Source organism: Tenrec ecaudatus, chromosome 10 (assembly GCF_050624435.1).
Source record: "Tenrec ecaudatus isolate mTenEca1 chromosome 10, mTenEca1.hap1, whole genome shotgun sequence".
NCBI classification, from domain to species: Eukaryota; Metazoa; Chordata; class Mammalia; order Afrosoricida; family Tenrecidae; genus Tenrec; species Tenrec ecaudatus.
The window spans coordinates 82,290,033-82,313,054 of record NC_134539.1 but is presented as its reverse complement, the minus strand read 5'-3'; positions in this window follow the sequence as shown (position 1 = coordinate 82,313,054).

Sequence of the window (23,022 nt, the reverse complement as noted above, 5' to 3'; positions counted from 1 at the left end):
AATTCCTGAGCATCAAGCTGCTAAGTCCCATCTAGAAAGCACAAAACAAGGAGGCGATTGACAGCTTGCTGCCTCCAGGTCAATAACCCCCACTTGAGAGCACACCCCTGGATTGCCCTGAATCTCATGCCTCAGCCCGAGGGAAGGGGGTCAAGGACTAGTCGCTGAGGGCGACCTTTAGGTCCAACCATTTTTCTGGACAACAGGCTAGGAGGACCACTGCTTGGGATGGCCCCAAGGCCCTCCAAGACGCCTGCTGGTGGGGCTGATGCTCAAATCTCTCAAGGGAAGGGACACGTGGCAGCTCAGGGAACCTTAAGGGAAATTGGAATTTCTGGCTGGAACATCATGGCAGAGGAGCTGTGTATTAAGTAAGAGCTGTCCCCAAAAGTGCCTGAAGCAGCATCGCTGAAAGCCTAAATAACAGTGACTCCGCCTAGGCTTCCGAACGCCATTGGCCTAAGCCTGGGCCACGGAAAAGCAGCCTGTAAGAAGGAACAAACCAAATCTGGAAGAACACTAGCCCTATAACGCCTCAAGTTTTAAATTTTGGAAATATTTTTTTTGGTTTTTATTATTTACTTTCATAGTTATCAATATATATGACATTCAAAATATATTTTAAAAGCATAAAATTTTCAGTGTTTTTGAAATGTGACCAAATTGTCACATTTATAATTTGGGTACCAGATACGTTTTCATTAAGAATTATGACAATTTTGTGCTTGGCGTTATAGGGCTAGAGCAGCTTGTTTGAAAAACCAGGAGAAAGGCAAAGGGAATGGAGGGGAAAAGGGAAACTTTGGGCTCCCGGGACCAGGCAGGGCTAACTCCCAGGCCTCTTCACCCAGCTCCCTAGGCAGCGCCCTTCCACATGTGGACTGGTGGGTGCCATCTTGGCCATGGTCACAGATCCTGTTACCTCTCGACTACAATGGCGACTGTGTAGGATCTCTGGGAAAAGCTGAAACAGCTTTGACAAGAGTGAAGCCATTTGGGGCTGACAGAAGCCACCATGAAAAGAAAATAAAGTAGCTAGGAAGTGTAAATGAACTAGCTGATATTGGGGAGGTAGGCAGTGCAGACGTCGCCCAAGGGAATGTCATGAAGGAAATGGGTGTTCAGAAGTCTTGCGAGAACGACCAGAGCAGTTTTGGTTCAACTAAGAATGGCTAACCCTAATACCCCGCTTCTCACTCGCCTAGTCCTGAGGAAGTATCCATGTACCTACTATACAAAACAGTGACATTGGAAAAACCAGTGCCTTGAAAAGCACAGGAGAGGCGGACGAGCCACCACTAGAGAGAACGGGCCTAGTCCTCGCCTAGAAAAATCGAAGCTACAGACAATAATGCTCGAAGCTGAATAAAGGTGTCCAGGCTCTGTTTCACTTGACCCCAAAGAGCCCATGCTCACTCTCCATGTAGGGAGCCAGCCAGTAAATTTCTAGGTGGACAAAGGGGTCACCTTCTTGGTTTCAGAAAAGACTACAGGTGCCTTGTCAAAAGGAAAGGCTTTCATTACAGGGGCCCCAGGGCAGACCCAAGCACACCCATGGACAACGGCCAGAATAACAGATTTAGCACAAGAGACAGTTACACGCTCACTCTGGTAATGCCTCAATGCCCCTTTCCCCTAATTGATCGTGACTTATTATGAAAAATGGCAGCCATAATTACTTTCTCATCTGCTACAACCACCTTAACCCTTGAACTTGAAAAGCCAAAAGTTTTGCTCACCACTCCAATGTCAGAGTGATATGTGTTTTATCAAGGAGCAGAAGAGACCTCCTCAAAGGAACTTCTTGATAAATCACTAAAAGATATTCCTTTTGTTTGGGCAGAGAACAACCTGCCAGACCTTTATGAACTTCAGGTGCCTGGGGTCGTACAACTTCTGAGCTCAGCTACACTGGTGTGTCAAGCTAACCCTACTCCCTGGATAGCAAAAGTGGGCATTTCTGTTCCCATTTGCAGACTAAAGAGGACAGGCATTTGGGTCCTCTGCAAGTCCACATGGAATGCTCCCCTGCTGCCCATGCAGAAGCCGGGAACTGAGGACTTCCAACCGGTGCAGGATCTCAGAGAGGCAAATGAGAGGATAGAAACTGGCCACCCCACGTGCCAAACCCTGAGATCCTCCTGAGTACTATCCCATCAAACTGAATTTGTTATACTGTTTTGGACTTAAAGATGCTTTGTTCTCCATACCCGTGTCCCCTGCACATCAACCCAGTGAAGACTTACAGGGACACAAGGAGGAACACCCCCAAACCACCTTGCTCCAGTATGCAGATGACCTCCTCCTGGCCTCCAAAACCCTGGAGGAATGCCAACGGGCTACCAAGGACCTGATAATAGTCCTTGGCCCCTTGGGGTACAGGGTATCTGCAAGAAAGGCTCAACTGTGTGTCCATAAAGCTGTATACCTAGGCTACCAACTGGAGGAGGGAAAACGGACCTTGTCCCCCAGCCGCACTGAGGCGATCCTCAAAATCCCAGTCCCTGAGACGAAGAAGCAGTTGCAAGAGTTTCTAGGAACTGTGGGGTACTGTCCATTGTGGAATTTGGGATTTGCAAAAACAACGAAACCCCTATATGCAAGTACTGGGGAAAGGAAAAAGAACTTAAATGGACTGAAGTAGAACAACAAGCGTTTGAATCCTTTAAAAAGTCGCTCATATGGGCAACCTCCCTTGCCCTACTAGACATAGTAAAGCCCTTCCAATTGTCTATGTGAGGCCAGAGGCACAGCAAAAGAAGTGCTAACTGAGAACTTGCGGCCATGGAAGAGACCTGTGACCTATCTTTCAAAGAAACTGGACTCTGTAGCTGCAGGATGGCTGAGCTGCATGCGAGCTGTGGCTGCCACGGCCATCCTAGTCATAGAAGCTGGGAAGCTTACACTGGGACAGGATATTGCTGTGGTAGGGGGACCTATGGTTGAACCACTCCTAACCAGTCCCCCGGACCGGTGGATCTCGAATGCCAGGACTATACCACAAATCCCCAAGGTAGTGGCTGTGACCATGCCATCCCCAGTGTTACAGCCACAACCTACATACTCAGAAAATGATCTAAAGATAAGCCAAGAGCTGGCCTGCCAAAAAGGCTGGGAGCATCCAGGGTGGCTGCTCCATCCTGATGGAAGAAGATTCATGCCAGAAGCTCTGGGAGAGATCTGACTCAAGGACTACATGAAGGTATGCATTTGGGATCCTCTCTAAACTGTCTCAGTTGCTTCTCAGGCACTTTTACATACCCAGGCTTGGACACTGGGTGGCAGATGTCACCCACCGTTGATTGCACTGTGCTCGGGTAAACAACCCCAGAAAGAAAAGGAGCAACCCCAACCACGAGCTTGAGGTAGTAGTCCTGGAGAATTCTGGGAGGTGGACTTTATGGATATCAAATTTAGAAAGTATGACTACCGATATTTGCTGGTGTTCGTAGACACCTGTTCTGGATGGGTGGAAGCCTTCCCAACCAAGAAGGAAACTGCTGCCACTGTGTGTAAATTATTAGTAACTAAAATTGTCCCTAGATTTGGCCTTCCCACCACCTTGGTGTCCAACAATGGGCCAACATTTATTGCTCAAATTACTAAAGTCTTAGCAATGCTTCTAAATATTAACTGGAAGCTCTTCAGGGCAAGTAGAAAAAAATAAACAGAACCCTAAAGGAATTGTTCGTTAAGTTGCATTTAGGACCTGGCGAGAACTGGGTTGATCCTTACTTTACCTTTTGCCCTACTTCAAGTCCGATGCACTCCCTATGTGAAAAGCATGTCCCCATTTGAATTTATGTTTGGCAGACCTTCCCCAAATCCTCCCAAGATTGAAAGAAGTAGAAATAATGGAAGTCACTAATCGTTCCCTCATCGAGTGCCTGCAGGCTGTGCAACAGGTGAGAGACAAATCATCTGCTCTGACACCTTCATTTTGGGCCTAACCAAGGGAAAGGGAACAGGCAGCCAACAACGTGCAACCAGGAAACTGGACATGGGTAAAGAAGCACCAACCTGACACCTTAGAACCTAGGTGGACTGGCCTATACCAAGTGATACTTACAACACCAACTGCTGTTAAGATAGTGGGGAGGGGGCCGTAGATTCATCAGTCATAAGTAAAAAAAAAAAAAAAAAAGCCCTCCCTGAGCATATCCTGAAAAGATGGACACCGAGAAAGACGGAAAATCCCTCAAAATTAAGGCTTTACAGAACTAAATTGTTTTTCTCCGAGTATTTCTGACAGCACCCACTGTTTCCCCCAAGCACAAACACATCTGTGGACTGCTATTCTAACCTCCAGCAGACTCAGGTTTACACAGGCCCCTCAGGGCCCCCTCATGGGGCACAGCCTACCTAGAAGCTGCTGGAGAGAAAGTCACTCAGTGGGCTACGGGATCCTGCCTTTGGGATGATGTTCCCACTCAGAGAAGACAGTCCACACAGAAGACCACATGGCCAGCCCAAGATGAGACACGACGTCCCTCAAAAACCCATAGCCCTAGAAGGGACAACACTGGAGACACAGTGCGGGAACGGATCCCGCCACACCGAGGCATAGCACTAAGGGGGTGCAGAAGAAGAGCAAGGAAGTGGAGCAACAAGGTCCCCAGGGAATGCCAAAGGAGGACTTTGGGGGCAGGACTTGGTGCCCGCACAGACTGGACTGGAAAACACTGCTAAGGGCCAACAAACAGTCCGTGAACTAACTACGAGCTTTCCTTTCTTGAGGGGTTGTGTTTTCTTTGATGGTCATTGGATTTTGGCTGTTTTCTTTCTTTTGGTGCTTGCTTTCGCTCTGTCTTGTTTTTGTGCATGTTATTACCTCTACTGTATGTCTAAAAAGAGATGCTGGATGCACAATCTGCAGGAGAGCAAAAGGGGACAAATGCTTCGCGGGAGGGCCACGGGAAAGAGGGAGTTGGGGGGAAAGGGAGTGATGTCAAGAAACCCAGAGACAAGGGAACAACAAGTGGATGCAAATCCGTGGTGAGGGCGATGTAGGAATCCTGGTAGGGCGTGATCAAGGGTGAAGGAACCAAGAGGATTTACTGAAACCCAAATGAAGACTGAGCATGGCAGTGAGCACAAGAGGGAAATGAAAGGGAATAACAGAGTGACCTAGGAAGCACGGGCCAGTTATACAGGTCTAAAGAAAGGCACGCACAGATGTAAATATATTTATCTGTGAGCATGGGGAAATACACCTATGTCCATATCTTTATAGGTTTCCTATTAAGGTAGCAGATGGCCTTTGGGCCTCCACTCAAGGACTCTCTCATTGCAAGAATACCTTGTTCTATTACATTGGCATTCTATGATGCTCACCTTCCCGACACGTTCCCTGATGTCTAAGCGGTTGCATAAGCAAATGTGGTCAAGAAAGCTGATGGTGCCCTGCTATCAAAAGATATGGCGTCTGAGGTCTTAAAGGCCTGAAGGGTAAGCAAGCGGCCATGTAGCTCAGAAACAACAGAGCCCACATGGAATAAGCATACCAGCCTGTGCGATCACGAGGTATCAAAGGGATCAGGCATCATCAGCACAAAAAAATCTCATTGCGAATGAGCAGGGAATGCTGGGTAGAGAGCCAAAGCCCATTTGCAGTACACTGGACATTCCCTTAAGTAAGGTCTTGGGGAAGAGACATGCCTACACAGGGTACTAGACAGCAACGGTGAAACACAACTTTCCACTAGCTCCTCAATGCTTCCTCTCCCCTTACTATCAAGATCCCAATTATAACTTACAAATCTGACTAGACCAGAGAATGTACACTGGGACAGATAGGAACTAGACACACAGGGAATTCAAGGTGGATGAGCCCTTTAGGACCAGTGTTATGAATGGGGATGCTGGGAGGGTGGAGGGAGGGTAGGCTGGCACCGGGGAACCGATGACAAGGATCTACATAAAACCTCAAAAGAAAAGGGGGTGAAGGGGGACATCAGACAGTGCAAGATATGACAAAATAATAATTAGTAAATGATGAAGGATTGATGAGGAGGGGTAGTGAGAATGGGGGCGGGGGGAATGAGGAGCTGAGGCCAGGGGCTTGGGTGGAGAGAAGATATTTTGAGAATAATGAGGGCAATGAATGTACAAATGTGCCTTATATCAGTGATGTTTGCACGTATTGTGGTTATTGTTGTATGAGCCCCTATAAAAGGAGAGAAAAAAAAGACCCTGGCAGAGGGTTGATGCTAGGATGATCTCAGGCTGGATTAGACCAGCAAAAGCAGGTGCTGCAGTCGCCTCACCCTGTGTCTATTCCTGTGTGGGGCATGAAGCTTAGGGTCCACAGCCCCGGCAGCTGGACAGTGAGAGAGGCGGGGCTCTGAGGTCATTCCACAGGGGGAATGGCCCTCCGGTTCCTGCAGGGCCCACCCTCTTGTGTAGTCCTGCTGTCTGGGGCACCTCTTTCACGGAGCCCACACCAGGGCAGCTCTTCATCTCATGGGGGATTGGCAGGAAGCCTCTGCTCATGCACACACACCACCACCTAGCTGGAGGACCTCGGTGAACAAACCTTGAGGCAGACAACAAGCCCACTAACTGATCCTGTGAGAGATATAATCAGGATCCAGAAACCGGCAACTGGGAGCAAGGGGCAGCATACCTGGGTCCCAGCCCCTCCCACTGCCCTCTGCAAGGAGTGACATTCCAAAGCACAGTGTTTTCCAAAGGCACTGTCAGGACTTTGGAATGGGCAGCTCATTTGTGGACATGGATACTATGTGATCCAGACATACTACCTCCTCTGATCCTGTCAGCCAAGACTAAAAACCCTTCCAAGCAGAGAGCCATGCATCTGAACAGTATCCACCAGCCACTCACGTCCACTCCTGCTGCCTCCAAAGAGCTTCCCTGGGTTGGTCAGATCTCTCTGGGGACAGATATCCCTCGGTCCTTGGTTCTGCGTGAGAAAGAATTCATGCCAAAGCCTGGTTTGTGATCCAAGGGAGGTTTAGGAGCGTTAGGGAGGTGTGGTGGGCAACCCTGGTCGATCCTAGTGGTTGAATTGAATATACTTGGCCTAGGTGGGTCGATGCAGGTGCAGCGCCCACCCAGGTGGACCTGCCCTTCCTGGCCGGAAACCTGGACCTCTGAGCACGCACAGTGTGCCACTCCTTCCTGGGCCGCTAACTGGGCCATCTGAGCATGTGTAATGGACACCCCAGTCCCTATGCTAGCTACCTAACATTTCCATCCTGAAGAGATGTGGACCCAAATCTTTGGGGTACTGGGCGACGACATCTCTAGCTACTTCCTGCTGGCAAAAAGGGCGATGTGGGGCTTTGGGTCCACACCCTTCCTGCTCTGCTGGGAGGGGTTGTCCATTCAGCGCTAGATTGGATAAGGTTGAAGTGGTCCAGGAGATGGTGGTCCTAGAGTTGGCACAATTGGATTAGGGGCTTTGGTAACTTGAGAACTTCTGGAAAAACCAACAAACGCACAAAAGGGTGAACAGTTTAACTGAGACAAGGCTAGGATTGTGAGGTGGGAGTGCCCTTGAAAGTAGGTGAGTATCACAGGAAGTAAGTAAAAAGTCTTAGGATTATCAGGCGTGTGAGTTTGTTCATTCTAAGTACCGGCACAGGGGTAAAAGCATTCACAATTTCCCCTAGCGGGGTCCAGGGTTTGGGCACTACTGGGTGCAGTGGGATCACCGCTTCACTTATGATCCTAAGGCATTGGCCCCTCTGATAAGAACCATCCTTCTTTTTAACCCTATAACGCCTCACTTTTAAATTTTGGGGCAAAAAAAATTTCGTTTTGATTCATTACTTTCATAGTTATCAATATATATACATTTATATTCATTTGATTAAATGTTAGGGAAAGGTCATGCTCGGTGTTATAGGGTTAAATTGTAATATTGGGATGCTACAGGCGGATTCAACAGGGATCAAAAGTAGAGTAACTGCCTGTGTCATTTTTAATTTTCTCGGGTTCCATTTGAGTAAAAGGCTTGTAAGTTACCCGGGGACCAAATGCCCCTGGTGCCTCTACTAGGGGTAGAATGTTCAGGGAGGGTTCAGGGGTGGGACAATAGTGACCTGAAGTCCAGGATCCCTTAGGGCAGGAGTCCTCAAATTGTTTACACAGGGGGCCAGTTCATTGTCTCTCCGACCGTTGGAGGGCCAGACTATGGTTTTCAAAAAACCTATGGACAAATTCCTATGCACACTGCACGAGTCGGCTGCTAAGCAGGACAGGCAGTGGCAGCAAAAACACCCCGAGGGTGGGATAAATGGCATCGCGCCACATGTGCCCCATGGACCACAGTTTGAGGACGCCAGCCTTAGGGGTTCCTGGGTGCACTGGGGATGAAGGTCTCCTACTGCTCCTCGAGAGGAGAAATGCTCTAAGTTCTGGCATCTCCGCCCACTTTCCCGGCACTCTACCGAACTGTTCCCGGTGAATCACGGTTGGAAGGGAAAGCGTACCCTTCTCTGCCCACCATTCTCCTTTCTCAAAACGATACTGTGGCCAAATAGAGTTGCAAAGTGAATCTATCAGCTTTTGTTTGCCCAGCCTCTCTGTATCAACTCTATCCCAATTGGACACGATTCATGCAAGGGGGCAATTCCTGAGCATCAAGCTGCTAAGTCCCATCTAGAAAGCACAAAACAAGGAGGCGATTGACAGCTTGCTGCCTCCAGGTCAATAACCCCCACTTGAGAGCACACCCCTGGCTTGCCCTGAATCTCATGCCTCAGCCCGAGGGAAGGGGGTCAAGGACTAGTCGCCGAGGGCTACCTTTAGGTCCAACCATTTTTCTGGACAACAGGCTAGGAGGACCACTGCTTGGGATGGCCCCAAGGCCCTCCAAGACGCCTGCTGGTGGGGCTGATGCTCAAATCTCTCAAGGGAAGGGACACGTGGCAGCTCAGGGATCCTTAAGGGAAATTGGAATTTCTGGCTGGAACATCATGGCAGAGGAGCTGTGTATTAAGTAAGAGCTGTCCCCAAAAGTGCCTGAAGCAGCATCGCTGAAAGCCTAAATAACAGTGACTCCGCCTAGGCTTCCGAACGCCATTGGCCTAAGCCTGGGCCACGGAAAAGCAGCCTGTAAGAAGGAACAAACCAAATCTGGAAGAACACTAGCCCTATAACGCCTCAAGTTTTAAATTTTGGAAATATTTTTTTTGGTTTTTATTATTTACTTTCATAGTTATCAATATATATGACATTCAAAATATATTTTAAAAGCATAAAATTTTCAGTGTTTTTGAAATGTGACCAAATTGTCACATTTATAATTTGGGTACCAGATACGTTTTCATTAAGAATTATGACAATTTTGTGCTTGGCGTTATAGGGCTAGAGCAGCTTGTTTGAAAAACCAGGAGAAAGGCAAAGGGAATGGAGGGGAAAAGGGAAACTTTGGGCTCCCGGGACCAGGCAGGGCTAACTCCCAGGCCTCTTCACCCAGCTCCCTAGGCAGCGCCCTTCCACATGTGGACTGGTGGGTGCCATCTTGGCCATGGTCACAGATCCTGTTACCTCTCGACTACAATGGCGACTGTGTAGGATCTCTGGGAAAAGCTGAAACAGCTTTGACAAGAGTGAAGCCATTTGGGGCTGACAGAAGCCACCATGAAAAGAAAATAAAGTAGCTAGGAAGTGTAAATGAACTAGCTGATATTGGGGAGGTAGGCTGTGTAGACGTCGCCCAAGGGAATGTCATGAAGGAAATGGGTGTTCAGAAGGCTTGCGAGAACGACCAGAGCAGTTTTGGTTCAACTAAGAATGGCTAACCCTAATACCCCGCTTCTCACTCGCCTAGTCCTGAGGAAGTATCCATGTACCTACTATACAAAACAGTGACATTGGAAAAACCAGTGCCTTGAAAAGCCCAGGAGAGGCGGACGAGCCACCACTAGAGAGAACGGGCCTAGTCCTCGCCTAGAAAAATCGAAGCTACAGACAATAATGCTCGAAGCTGAATAAAGGTGTCCAGGCTCTGTTTCACTTGACCCCAAAGAGCCCATGCTCACTCTCCATGTAGGGAGCCAGCCAGTAAATTTCTAGGTGGACAAAGGGGTCACCTTCTTGGTTTCAGAAAAGACTACAGGTGCCTTGTTAAAAGGAAAGGCTTTCATTACAGGGGCCCCAGGGCAGACCCAAGCACACCCATGGACAACGGCCAGAATAACAGATTTAGCACAAGAGACAGTTACACGCTCACCCTGGTAATGCCTCAATGCCCCTTTCCCCTAATTGATCGTGACTTATTATGAAAAATGGCAGCCATAATTACTTTCTCATCTGCTACAACCACCTTAACCCTTGAACTTGAAAAGCCAAAAGTTTTGCTCACCACTCCAATGTCAGAGTGATATGTGTTTTATCAAGGAGCAGAAGAGACCTCCTCAAAGGAACTTCTTGATAAATCACTAAAAGATATTCCTTTTGTTTGGGCAGAGAACAACCTGCCAGACCTTTCTGAACTTCAGGTGCCTGGGGTCGTACAACTTCTGAGCTCAGCTACACTGGTGTGTCAAGCTAACCCTACTCCCTGGATAGCAAAAGTGGGCATTTCTGTTCCCATTTGCAGACTAAAGAGGACAGGCATTTGGGTCCTCTGCAAGTCCACATGGAATGCTCCCCTGCTGCCCATGCAGAAGCCGGGAACTGAGGACTTCCAACCGGTGCAGGATCTCAGAGAGGCAAATGAGAGGATAGAAACTGGCCACCCTATGTGCCAAACCCTGAGATCCTCCTGAGTACTATCCCATCAAACTGAATTTGTTATACTGTTTTGGACTTAAAGATGCTTTGTTCTCCATACCCATGTCCCCTGCACATCAACCCAGTGAAGACTTACAGGGACACAAGGAGGAACACCCCCAAACCACCTTGCTCCAGTATGCAGATGACCTCCTCCTGGCCTCCAAAACCCTGGAGGAATGCCAACGGCTACCAAGGACCTGATAATAGTCCTTGGCCCCTTGGGGTACAGGGTATCTGCAAGAAAGGCTCAACTGTGTGTCCATAAAGCTGTATACCTAGGCTACCAACTGGAGGAGGGAAAACGGACCTTGTCCCCCAGCCGCACTGAGGCGATCCTCAAAATCCCAGTCCCTGAGACGAAGAAGCAGTTGCAAGAGTTTCTAGGAACTGTGGGGTACTGTCCATTGTGGAATTTGGGATTTGCAAAAACAACGAAACCCCTATATGCAAGTACTGGGGAAAGGAAAAAGAACTTAAATGGACTGAAGTAGAACAACAAGCGTTTGAATCCTTTAAAAAGTCGCTCATATGGGCAACCTCCCTTGCCCTACTAGACATAGTAAAGCCCTTCCAATTGTCTATGTGAGGCCAGAGGCACAGCAAAAGAAGTGCTAACTGAGAACTTGCGGCCATGGAAGAGACCTGTGACCTATCTTTCAAAGAAACTGGACTCTGTAGCTGCAGGATGGCTGAGCTGCATGCGAGCTGTGGCTGCCACGGCCATCCTAGTCATAGAAGCTGGGAAGCTTACACTGGGACAGGATATTGCTGTGGTAGGGGGACCTATGGTTGAACCACTCCTAACCAGTCCCCCGGACCGGTGGATCTCGAATGCCAGGACTATACCACAAATCCCCAAGGTAGTGGCTGTGACCATGCCATCCCCAGTGTTACAGCCACAACCTACATACTCAGAAAATGATCTAAAGATAAGCCAAGAGCTGGCCTGCCAAAAAGGCTGGGAGCATCCAGGGTGGCTGCTCCATCCTGATGGAAGAAGATTCATGCCAGAAGCTCTGGGAGAGATCTGACTCAAGGACTACATGAAGGTATGCATTTGGGATCCTCTCTAAACTGTCTCAGTTGCTTCTCAGGCACTTTTACATACCCAGGCTTGGACACTGGGTGGCAGATGTCACCCACCGTTGATTGCACTGTGCTCGGGTAAACAACCCCAGAAAGAAAAGGAGCAACCCCAACCACGAGCTTGAGGTAGTAGTCCTGGAGAATTCTGGGAGGTGGACTTTATGGATATCAAATTTAGAAAGTATGACTACCGATATTTGCTGGTGTTCGTAGACACCTGTTCTGGATGGGTGGAAGCCTTCCCAACCAAGAAGGAAACTGCTGCCACTGTGTGTAAATTATTAGTAACTAAAATTGTCCCTAGATTTGGCCTTCCCACCACCTTGGTGTCCAACAATGGGCCAACATTTATTGCTCAAATTACTAAAGTCTTAGCAATGCTTCTAAATATTAACTGGAAGCTCTTCAGGGCAAGTAGAAAAAAATAAACAGAACCCTAAAGGAATTGTTCGTTAAGTTGCATTTAGGACCTGGCGAGAACTGGGTTGATCCTTACTTTACCTTTTGCCCTACTTCAAGTCCGATGCACTCCCTATGTGAAAAGCATGTCCCCATTTGAATTTATGTTTGGCAGACCTTCCCCAAATCCTCCCAAGATTGAAAGAAGTAGAAATAATGGAAGTCACTAATCGTTCCCTCATCGAGTGCCTGCAGGCTGTGCAACAGGTGAGAGACAAATCATCTGCTCTGACACCTTCATTTTGGGCCTAACCAAGGGAAAGGGAACAGGCAGCCAACAACGTGCAACCAGGAAACTGGACATGGGTAAAGAAGCACCAACCTGACACCTTAGAACCTAGGTGGACTGGCCCATACCAAGTGATACTTACAACACCAACTGCAGTTAAAATAGTGGGGAGGGGGCCGTGGATTCCTCAGTCATACGTAAAAAAAAAAAAAAAAAGCCCTCCCTGAGCATATCCTGGAAAGATGGACACCGAGAAAGACGGAAAATCCCTCAAAATTAAGGCTTTACTGAACTTAATTGTTTTTCTCTGAGTATTGCTGACAACACCCAGTGTTTCCCCCAAGCACAAACACATCTGTGGACTGCTATTCTAACCTCCAGCAGTGAATATGTAACCTCTTATACTGGGTATGACCCCCTGTTTTCATTTTGATTTGTTTGATTTGCTAGGAAAGAATTGGCATTCTGGATCCTTTAAAAGTAAAGGGCACAATGGGACCTATACTCGAATCCCGTCCTATTGGTGCGGAATACCCTCTATAGAAAGAAGGCTCCAAACAAACCATGTCTATATATGCCCGGCTCATGGACTCCCTAACTGCCAAGAGGAGGGACATTACCATTGCGCAGCTTGGGGTTGTGAAACCATCATTTTCAGGGTGGAAACTTGATAAAGATGACCCTATTATTTTTACAAGAATGAGACTCAAGTCGGAAGGGTTTGATTCCACTACGTGTATGGTTTCCAAATATAACCCAATAAGAATTGGATTCAAGCGTTATTGGGTTCACCGGGAAAACATGGGGAATTCAACATTATGTAAATGATAGAGATCCCGGGAAACCTTTTCTATCCAGCAAAGTAAAATATGGCAACCTGCCATCCGTACAAAGGCCCAAACCTCAGGATAAATCCTGAAGAGCCACAGCTGGTGTCATTAAGATTCCTTTGCCGCACCCTCCAGACTCTCCAGTAACTTTCCCGTTCACTGCCAGCCCAACTCACAGGGCCCTTCTCATTCAGGAGCCACCTCAAGGTTCTGTGTTTGATTCTCGGGATGCTGTATTCCAATTTATGAACTCAAATCCTCACCTCACAGCTGATTGTTGGCTTTGTCTGAACGCTGCTTCCCCTTACTATGTAGGCACAGGTACAAATAGCACTATTGGTACAGAGTGTAATCCAATTAGAAATGTTAGTAAAAAGGATTACACGAAGCAGCAGTCTATAGGTGATGTTAGTATGGACTCAAGTCTAAGCTCACTTTAAAAGATTTGCAAGGGCAAGACTGTGTTTTTATTCATCTAAGTATCCCTTTAATATATCAAGATATCGAGATTTTTGCCTTCAAGCTGCTCCCATTGAACCAAATGTTGATCCTAATTTGTTATCTGCTCCAATGAGTACTTGCTTTACTTGTGCCACAGGATGAACACCCTGTCTCTTTTCCCCCGGTATTTGTGTGCTAGTGCATGTTACTCAAGTGTACCTGTGTTCTAGGGATAACTTTGGAATTTCCGGATGAGTTCAAAGAGCCCCAGTATTGGTCCCACTGGTAACAGGGCTTGGGATTATGGGATTACCTGCAGTCGGGTCAGTTGCTTTAATACAAGGAAACTTAAACTATCAGACTCTTAGTCAGCAAATTGCTTTAGATCTACAGGGATTAAAAAAAACCTGTCTCCCATTTAGAAAGATCCCTAGACTCCCTTGTAGCAGTTGTGTTGTAAACCCGCCGAGGGCTTGACTTGCTCTTTTGGAAACAAGGAATGCTGTGCACAGCATTGGGAGAAACTAATTCTATGCAAAGCATTCGGGAATCAATAAAGATAGATGAGCCCTGGTTAGGAAAGGATTAGAACAAAGAGTCAAGAAAAGAAATGGAGGAACCAATTGGTTTGAAAAGCTACTTAATTGGTCAGCCTGGCTAACTACCCTATGAACGGCCCTAGCCGGCCCCTAATCCTCCTTCTGCTAAGCCTCACATTTGGCCCAGTAATAACCAATAAGCTAGTGGCATTCCTTACACAGAAAGTACAAGCCACAAAACTCTTAATGCTGAGCCCACCATACACTGGGCTGGCTACCGAAGATTCAGTGATTTGAACTTGACTAAGAACAGGAGAGTATATAGCAGCTCTGGGCAAAGCTTAAGTAGCCTTGACAAGAGAAGTCATTTTGAGCTTTCAGAAGCCATTATGAATGGTAAATAAACTAGCTATGAACTGCCAATGAACTAGCTGATACTGGGGAGTTAGGCTGTGCAGACATAGCCCAAGGGAACGTACAGAAGGAAATGGATGTTCAGAAGGCTTTCGAGAACGACCAGAGCAGTTTTGGTTCAACTAAGAATGGCTAACCACAATACCCCGCTTCTGAGCTCTGCCTGCTTGCACACCTGCACATTGCAAAAGTATAAAAACCTTTGGAAAATTAGACTGGGGGGCCGCTCAGTCTCCCCTCAAGAGAGCTGATGGTCTGGTCCCTGAGCAGGAAATGAAACTTGTTCTGCTGAACTATCCGGCAGTCTGGGCGGTTTGCTGTCTGGGAATGGAGTGTAGCTACAACAGACACAGGTGGTGCCATTCTGCCTGTGAGTGGAGTCACGTGGCTGGGAAAATGGAGGCCCCAGGTTGTGGCCTAGCCGAAAGCCAGCCTGGAGCCGGCCACCCAGCCAGAGTCCTGCCCAAACCAACAGGGTGGACGCAGGCGCCCCCAGGCCTGCTGCTTGCCGGAGCCGCGGCACAACACTGTTTCCCAGTCTTGGCACAACAGACTCTATTTTGAGTCCTGCACCTCCATCTTAGCTCTCAAGGCTGACCCCTAACCGACCTCCCCTCCCCAGCTCAACCCCAAATTCCTGGAACCAGCTCGTCACAAAGCCAGAATGTTTTCTGAAGATATGGTCACTCCACGCGTCCCTGACATATAGGTAAGATTAACGACCTTCTCCCTTCTGAAGCACCTGTGTGCGCAGATCCTCCCCAGCTTTGATCCTCCCCAGCCGTGCCTGCCAGCAGTGGGCATAAAAACGCTGCCAGGATTTTTTCCCCCTGCGCGGCTTCAATAGCTCAATACCCTGAGTTGCTGAACCTGCCCGCAAGCTTCTCAATAAAGCCTGCTTCTAAAACTTCGTTAATTGCATCTTTGATTCTGTTTTCACGTCCAAATAAACCTTACACACTGAGCCTCGAGAAGGCTTTTGGAGTCAAAATCCTCCCAGCCTCCAGGCAGCAGCGTCCCAGCCCCCTCACAAATGCAGCCCGGGAAGGCAGGCGAGTTCCTGGGAAAGCAGGCACGTCAAGTCCCGCACACCAGCAAGAAACGGCGCAAAGACGGACACCAGCAAGAAACGGCGCAAAGACGGACACCAGCAAGAAACGGCGCAAAGACGGACACCAGCAAGAAACGGCGCAAAGACGAACACCGTGAATTCAACCCAACAATTCTCCCGAGGGTGGTGAGGTAAAAGGAGCCCAGAGGGGCCCCCAATCCGTGAGACCAACATGGGAGGGCCCACTCCTGGGGCCGGCCTACCTCATAGCTCCAAATCACACAGCACCGCTTCTTTTCGACCTCTCCGGGGACAGGTGTGCCTCGGTCCATGGCTCCACGCGAGAAACAGCTCACGGCGAGGCCTGGTTTGGGATCCCCGTGAGTTTTATGAGCGGTTAGGGAGGCGTGGTCGATGACGTGGGTCGACCAAATTGGCTGAATTGTTGAATTGAATTCACCTGGCCTAGGTGAGCCAATGCAGGTACAGCCCCACCCAGGCATAGCTCCCCCTCCTGGCTGGAAACCTGAACTGCTGAGCATGCAGTGAGCCACTGCTTCATGAGCCGGTAGCTCGGACCTCTGAGCATGTGTAATAGGCCTGCCAGTCCCTATGCTAGCTCCCTAACAGGTTTTCCAGCCAAAGGTCTGCCTTCTGGAGCTGTTCTACAGAAAGCACTTAGTTCCTGACCCCTATGCATTCGGAGTAATGGATGCCCTCGCTTCCGTGCTTGCTTCTATTTCATTCTGGAATGGTCCTTGTTTCACAGGTCGGCGAGGTCAGGAATTCTGGGCTGGTTGGCTACCAAGCACAAAATAAATAGCCAACAGATTGAAATCTCAACCCCTATATTGGTTTATTATCGACCACACAAACTTGTCTTCTGGAACTTCCCTCCTAAATTTCTGAACCCTTGAACTCCTTGACACATGTACTTGGAAAGCAAGGATTCCAAACTCTGATCACCATATCTGACTGCTCCCCCAGTCCCTCTGCACTGTCAACCAGCAAAGTCGGGCCTCTCCATTTCTCAGAAGCTGCAGATTGTTACGTCACATCACCCTGTGTTTAAATGTTAGTGATTATGCCATTTAAAAAACAAATGTGTGAGCCAACTGGGGGCAAACAAGACTCGTTTCAAACACCAGCTCTGTCTCCTCTAAGGGCCCGTGTACAACTGCGACAACACAACAGTGGGTCCTGCTGGGTCTCCATTAGCATCTGGGAGGAAGGTTATTTATTACAGGGAATCCTACCTTTGTCCCTTGGTGTTAATGGCAGACTCACTGGGTGACGGATTGTGTCTGACACGCACCACGTTTGCCGCAACAAACACCAACACTTTGTCAAACTCCGTTTGGTATTGCTCCATCCCTCCATTATTCTCCCTAATCACAAAAATAATTAACACATTCATATAAAAGCACAGGATGAGGATAGCTTTAATTTATGCATCTAGTTCAGGGTCATCCCTCTTATCAAGATATGACAATCTAATGAGGCTTAATTAAAAGTAGCAGTGAAGCAATTTAGGAAACTGAGGGATTGTCACGAGTCCTGGTTGTGACAGCATGTTCTGTGCACCATGGAAGATAACAGATTTGTCTTCTGTGGTATCTCATATCCATCATCCCCAAACTACCTGCTCTTAGGGGTAGAGAGAGCGAGCTTGTCTTTGAAAAAAGTGCCTGGGTTTGGTAGCTGCTCACAGGATGGCAGGTGTAATGTATTATGAGAACTTAACAAGGCTCTGAGAAGATGGCTATTGGAAGGTCTGGCTGGAGGGCAAGGTCATGGCCCTGAAGGATTCAGGATCCAGAAGTCAAGTCAGAACTGGATGCCAGAGACTTTCTCAATCCAGCCCTCTTTGCCCCTCCCCTAAGGCCAATACATTTCTAAGGGTTATGGATTCTACTTCAGAATCTTTCTCAAACCCAGGGCCCTCTTCACCATTATTGTCTAGACCTGGTCACCTCTTGCCTTATAAATACAAATATGGGTTTATTGTAAGTCTGGGTCTGTTAGGTTTCTCGGGTGGGAAATGTTTCGGTCCTTGGCTACACACTGGAAAGAAATTCACACCAAAGCCTGGGTGGTAATCCGAGTGGGTTTATAGACATGAGAGAAGAAGGTTCCGGCGTTACACTAAACTGAACACGGGCACCCTCATGACACTGCACACTCAGCCCTGCTGAGTGGAAGGCAGAGAAGCAGCTGAAGGGAAGGGGCGGTGGTCTCCAGATTCCAGCCTTGTAAGGGCTTTCAGCTGGGAGGCATCAATTAAGCTCTCCTGGCTTGGGCTTAGCCCGCATTGGCTTCCAACCTCCTGCAGGGGGCCCCCTAAGCATGGAGAGGAACAACCCCTTGTCTTGCTACCTAACCGGTCTACATTCCTGCATGGCTACATTGAGATGGAACTAGCCCCTTTAGACAGCCTGATGGGTTCACCAGGAGACACGGGCCCCAGTGTTCCCTGTGACCACCTTAAACCTTAAACTACTGTTGGAGTTTATATTACCTGTGTGGGTCTGTGGGCATGGGACGTTTCCATGCCAGAGACCTGAAGTTACACAAATAGGCATCCAGAACAGAACTCATACAGGCTCTAATAAGATGCTCGGATGCTTCTCGCTAGGATGAGAATTTAACGAAGTGTGTGAGCAGTTCAGATCTTGTAAGGGAGAACAGGTCAGTACGGTATCCAGAGAAGAGAGCAAAGGTCAGGGGAAAGGGAGGGGGCCTACAGACATCTGTGCTCTGTGTTTGGCCACAAGACAAGAAACCGGGTCTCCTTGCAAAAGAAAGCAGAACAGCAAGTCCCTCAGAACTACGACATTTTTGAACATGACCTATACAACACTCGGCTCTGGGAGGCGCCTTGGAAAACCATAAAAGCCCTAAAAGAGGGGCAAGGAGGAAGCCCAAGTCTTTGATTTTCCCTGCTGTGCTTTCAGTGTTGAAATGTCTGTGCACGGAGCCTTTGAAATTTCAGAATCAGAGAGTGAATCCACAAGCCAAGCTCCTGCTTTATTCTTCAATGCATTTTGGCCCAGCTTCTCCTTGGTGAGACATGTAACAGAAATTCTGGACTTAGGAGCCACTTGGTCCTTGGACACTGGGAGATTTCAGTGGAATCTGAAACAGGGCTCTAACCACCAGCTGGACTGGCCTAGGAAGCCCAAGTATTCATTCTCCCAAACACCAACCTCCCGTTGCTCTTCATCTGTCTGCACCTTGTTCAGCTTTAGTTGTCCGTGGAAGCGTTTGGCACCCATCTGATGCTTCGGAACCCAGAAAGGAGGAAAGGTAAAACTGGGATTCAAATGAAACAGACTTAAGCAGGACCATAGCCAAGATGTGCCCAGGGCTCCTCGCAGCATTTGTCACCTTCATTTCCCTCTTCGGACTCAGACGTGGCAAGGTTCAGAAACAAGCTTTACCAGAAAGAACAGCTGCGAACCCAGCCTGCTTCCAAGTGAGAAAAAGCCCTTTACACATGAGTTCCTGAGGTCAGCCCAGCCCTGTGCGTCCCCACCCCTCCCAGAGTCCCTGGCTCTCTGGCGAAGCATTAAAGCAAGTGGAAGCAGAGATTTGCTCAGAATAAAAAAATCGTTTTTCACAATAGCACGGCACGTTCTGGATGGCAATCACGGCTGCACAAACCATATCCGTCCTCCAGCCATAATGTTGGCGCCTCAGTGACCATGCACATACATTGTGTGGCGAGACTCAGAGCCTGTTCCATTTGTGGTCAATTGTTTCCTCCCTCTCCATACTTTGCACTTAGGAGACATGATCTCTGGAAGTGGTTGAGGCTTGTCTTGTCACCAATAATCATCTCCTACACCTTCCTTTACAGTCACTAATTTGATGTGTTCACTCAAAGAAATGCCAATAATATGAGGTTTCAGAGGAGAGCTCCTAGAGCTCCCCCAGACAACAAGGAGGCCGAGTGTCACCGTCATTATCCTGAGCTGGGAGGGGGCACTAGTGTTCTGGAAGCTGGGGATCCGTCACTGCCTGCCCACCGCACAGACAGAGCAGGTGCTGGTTATAATTGCTTCTAGATGTCCTGCCATGCTGAGTTGAAAGTCAAACCCGTAAACGCCGCCCGACTACAATGACACTGGAGTACACAGACATTTCTGCATCATTGCTGGGTGAAAATATACTGAGTGGAGTTGGATGAGATGGCAGCAAGTGCCTAAGGAGGGGATGCTGTGGGAATACCAACAAGATGACTGTCAGTCGCCGTTTCCTCCTCTCGTCTGCTTTCCCCCCCCCTTTCTTTCAGGCCCAAAAGACATGACAAATATGTAAGCAAACAAATTTGTTCATTTTTAGAGGAGTCTCCCACCCCACCCCACCCCCATCCAACTCTGGCCTCCTTTGAGCAAGCCAGTAGAACTTTTTTTTTTTTTTTAAACCTGGCTTCTGCTATGGCAATTTCCGGAGTTGCTATGTGGCTGTGTTTAAAAGTCGCCTTTGGGATCCAGAGCACAATCCTTGTCACAAAGGCATTCTCCCAGTCCCAAATAGCAATGCGACCTCCTTTCAGAAGGTTGTTCTTGTTTCTGTAGACCCAGAAAGGAGTTCAAGCTGTTGATCTTGACCGTGGTTGTCGAGTCAGCCTCTCATGGACACCTCATGGGAAGCGGAGCAAACTATGCCAGTCTGTGCTATCACCAGGGCTGGGAAGTGAAGCCAACCGTGGAGGGCCATAGGTCGATGTGTGGATGGAGATAATCAGGTCTTTCGTCCTTATTCTATTTCAGTCTGGAAACATCCCTGAAGCCTGCTCAGTGTCATAGCAACACACAAACTTTCACTGACAGTCTGGGGCACATTGGCTGCAAATCGAACCCGGGTCTTCCCGGTGAAAGACGATGAGAGATCTACCACTGAAGCACCGTGGCCCTCACCTCAAACCAGGGCAGTCATTTCCCACAGATCTACCAGAGTTCAAACCAGACCACAATGCGTGATGACTAAGATTGCCACCAGAATCTGATACTGATGCAGAAAAAAACCTAACTACCATTTTATTGACTCCCACTCATACCGGCCCAATAGGACAAAGAACTGCCCCTTTGGGGTTTTGAGACTTTAAATCCTTACAGTAGCGGTTCTCAACCTGTGGGTCGCGACCCCTCTGGGGATCAAATAACCCTTTCACAGGGGTCAACCATTTCATAACAATAGCAAAATTACAGTTATGAAGTAGCAATGAAAATAATTTTATGGTTGCAGGTGACCACAACATGAACTGTATTAAAGGGTGGGGGCATTATGAAGGTTGAGAACCACTGCCTTACAGAAATAGACAACCTCATATTTCTCCCACGGACGGGCTAGTCAGTTCAAACCCCCGACCTTGCGATTAGCAGCTTAATGCACAGTCCACTACACCACCTGGGCTCCTAATGCTATAATAAGAGATACTATTGTTAGATCTCTCCTGGGAGAGATATACCTCAGGCCTTGGCTTCGCGCGAGAAAGAATTCAATTCGAAGCCTGGATTGTGATCCAAGTGGGTTTTTTGAGAGAAGAAGTTTCAGGTTTACACAGGCACCTCGGGGCCCCTCACGGGGCACAGCCTACCTAGAAGCTGCTGGAGAGAAAGTCACTCAGTGGGCTCCGGGATCCTGCCTTTTTTTCTTTTTTTAAAAATCGTTTTATTAGGGGCTCATACAACTCTTATCACAATCCATATATACATCAATTATGTAAAGCACATTTGTACATTCACTGCCCTCATTATTCTCAAAACATTTGCTCTCCACTTAAGCCCCTGGCATCAAGTCCTCATTTCTCCCATCCCTCCCCGCTCCCCCATCCCTCAAGAAACCTTGATAATTTGTGAGTGGTGATACTGAGAGGGTTGTGGGAGGGTGGATTGGAAAGAGGGAACTGATTACAAGTATCTACATGTGACCTCCTCTCTGGGGGACGGACAACAGAAAAGTGGGTGAAGGGAGACATCGGAGCGGTCAAGATCCTGCCTTTTCAATTCCTCCATAGGGAGGCATGGTTGACGGTCATGGTCAACCCCAATGGCTGGATTGAATTCACCTGGCTCAGATGGGCCAATCCAGGTGTAATGCCCACCTAGGTGTACCACCCCTTCCTGGCCGGAAGTTTGAACCTGAGCATATGTAATGGATGACCCAGTCCCTATGCTAAACCACCTAATAGTATTTGCAAGATGCCAAGCACCGTTCTAAGCTTTTTGTGTATAATAATTCAATTATTCCACTTAACAAGCCTATGTGTGGACTCTATTTGGCCTCCTTTTACAGATGAAAAATCAGTGGCACAGAATGATAAAGTCATGAGCCTAGGACCACACAGTGAGGAAGTGGAAAGGAGAGATTTGGACCCAGGCTGCAGAGCCCATGCCTTGGGTGCCTACAGCTGCCATGTAGGACACAGAAAAGCATGGAGCAGACTCGGCGTAAGATATTAGGGAGTTGGGAGGACTGTAGCATGAATGTATGTGCTATGACTTCATGAGAGTAGCTGCTACTCAGATCCAGAAGAGAATACAAGCCTTTTGCAAAAATTATTTTTGCCAAGAGAGGGTGGAAAACTGTATCTTGTGCGAAATCCCCCCAACCTGCACATGTGCATAGCTATTTCAGAAGGTTCCAAACAATGTGTGCTGTGCGGCAAACCAAACTGAGCTCAGGGGGAGCTGGTCTGTGGGTTATGTTAGGCAGAAAGTGAGCAGTTTGAACTCACCAGCCACCACTCCAAGGGAGAAAGAGGAGGCTTTCTGCTCCCATGGACTTACAGCCTTCGAAGTGGCAGGGAGCATTTCCCTGCGTCCTATGATTAGGATCTCAGAGGGTGAGGGTGGAGTTGGTTGAGACCTGTCTTCAGGGCATTTCCCAGAAGGGCTTCCTGCAGTGGCTCTGCCTTCAGGAATGTCTGATGACCTTGAGGGCAGCAAAGTCCTAAACACACTCAGGCAGTGGTTCTCAACCTTCCTAATACAGGTCCTCTTGTTGTGGTGATGCCCCCCTCCCCCAACCATTAAATGATTTTCTTGCTACTTCATCACTGTAATTTTGCTACAGTTATGAATTGGGTGAGCCCTGTGAAAGGGTCATATGACTCCCAAAGGGGTCGCAACCCACAGGTTGAGAACCACTGCACTAAGGGTTCCCCTCCCAGGCAGCCCTACCAGTGTCTGGTGTGCATAGTTCTGTGAGGTGAGAGAAATG